Genomic DNA, 2,472 nt, shown 5'->3' with positions numbered 1-2,472 from the left:
CGTTTGATTTGCTCTCTGTGAGCAAACGGAGGTCCGACTCATTACAGCAGGAAGCTGCTGTCTGCAGGACCACCAGGCTCCAGCACTCAGGAAACATGGTCCCCTCGTTAGGACACAGTCTGATTGGTCCTGGTGGACTTCAGAGCAGCTGTGAGCTTCTGCTTCATCCTGAAGGAACAAACGAGCGGCGCTGACGGCTGAGATAAGAACAGGAAGTGTCTGAGCTGTGTCCTGCTGTCTGCTGCAGGAAACCACTAACAACTTTACTAACTCACCGCTTCCATGGACTTCTGTCCTTACATATTTAGCTCTGAAGAAAAATCAAATCAGGAAGTGTTGAGATGAGCTGAGACCTGCAGAGCTTCTGGTTTCCTGTCGCTCAGGATGAAGCTAAGATTTAAAAAAATCAGCTTTACTTGGTCAAATCATTCATTCCATCCTGAAGCTTCAGCCAACATGCTCTGTGTGCATTCCTGTCTTTTCTTCTTATTAGTTGGTGTTTGTTCATTCTGTCCTCTTGTCTGTCAATCATCCAGCCCCGCCCCCTCACTCACCTGCTCCTGATATGTCTGCTCCAGGTGTCCCTCATTTACCCCCATCTAGAGTTGTCCCAGTCTGTTACTGACATCAGACATCAGCCATAAAAACAAGTCTAGGATGATGTCATGTTGCGTGTAAACTGTCTGATCTGATGATGTCATGCTTCATGTAAACTGTCTGATCTGATGATGTCATGCTGCATGTAAACTGTCTGATCTGATGATGTCATGCTGCATGTAAACTGTCTGATCTGATGATGTCATGCTGCGTGTAAACTGTCTGATCTGATGATGTCATGCTGCATGTAAACTGTCTGATCTGATGATGTCATGCTGCATGTACAGTATATGTCTGATGTCAGCACTCTGACACAAACTCTTCATCACTGTGGTCTTCTTCAGCATTTCTGTGGAGCAGTGTTTGGATCCAGCATGCAGAGTGCACAGGATCACAACAACACACAGTAACACAGTAACACAAAGTGTAAGTGCTGTGATTTAAAGTAGACATGGACGGACACAGGTTGTTGGAGGCTGATCCAGATTATTTGGACATCAGTCTAACTGACACGTGCAGCTGATTGTTTTGGCTGATTCTTGAAGCTCACACTGCTTCTTCTTCCTGCGTTAACAGGATAAAAATAAGATGATAAYAAATGTTACACAGTCTTAATTTAAACAAAAAAGAAACATTTATTAACTGTAGGCTGAGTGAAGTGCTGCCACACGATTTCTTCTTTCAGACATAAAAAAAGAAAAAATGAAATATTTATTTCATCTAATGCTACATATTCTGTTTTATTTATATATTAATCAGATTATTATCTTTACATAAATAAATGGGTCAGTTATTCTCATACTGACTGTTGTTGATTATTTTTCATTGTTTGACTTGATCAAGACCTTTTTAAGATCCCACACTACAAACGTAGGATTTGTGCTGATATCGTATCAGGACAGTATCAGTATCGACCAATAATCAAGCTGCAATATTGGTATCAGGACACCCCTACCTACTGGTCTTCATATTCAGGCTTGTGTCTTTAGTTTTTGTTAAGTCTCCCAGTGCTGCTCGTTTTCTAAGTCTTTATTCAGCTGCCTTCTTAGTCTAATTCTTTATTTAATAAATACCTTTTTTACCTGAACTCTTGACTTTTGCCTGTACCCCGGGTCGATCCTGCCAACTCCTCACAAGAGCGTCATAAAAAGAGTAAAACGTCCCCTGACTGTTTCAGTAAACCCAGAAACCTGGTTCTGGGATGGATGAAGGACTGAGAGGCTGTCATCCAAGAAACAAGGTCCAGCTCCAGATGTTGGACCACATGAAGAACCAAGAATTATTCAGATGGACAGTTAGTGCAGTGTGGAGACACAGTGACAGAGAGAAGCAGAGGCACAGAGACAGGACAGGTTGTTCTCTGTGTTTCCTGTTGTTGCAATAAAACTCAGCTGATCATCTCACAGAGTACCTTCATTCTTGGACCACGTAGTTCTGTCTCTGTTAGATAAATATTTACCATAACACTGGTCAGATGAGACAAAAATAAACAAAACTTGACCACAGTAGAATAGAATAGAATAGAATAGAATAGAATAGAATAGAATAGAATAGAATAGAATGGCCACAACAACTAATACCTCCAAGAACACTGAACTCACTGTTAAGCATGGCAGTGGTAGCATCATGGTCTGATCCTATAGAAAGAAAGACTACATGGATATGGTCTGTTGGGGTTCTAGACTTGGATCAGGGTTCTGTGTTGGTCTGGACTTGGATCAGGGTTCTGTGTTGGTCTGGACTTGGATCAGGGCTCTGTGTTGGTCTGGACTTGGATCAGGGTTCTGTGTTGGTCTGGATTGGATCAGGGTTCTGTGTTGGTCTGGACTTGGATCAGGGTTCTGTGTTGGTCTGGACTTGGATCAGGGTTCTGTG

Source organism: Austrofundulus limnaeus, unplaced genomic scaffold, assembly GCF_001266775.1.
Source record: "Austrofundulus limnaeus strain Quisiro unplaced genomic scaffold, Austrofundulus_limnaeus-1.0 Scaffold1572, whole genome shotgun sequence".
In the NCBI taxonomy this organism is placed as follows: domain Eukaryota; kingdom Metazoa; phylum Chordata; class Actinopteri; order Cyprinodontiformes; family Rivulidae; genus Austrofundulus; species Austrofundulus limnaeus.
Note: the sequence above shows the minus strand (reverse complement) of the source record.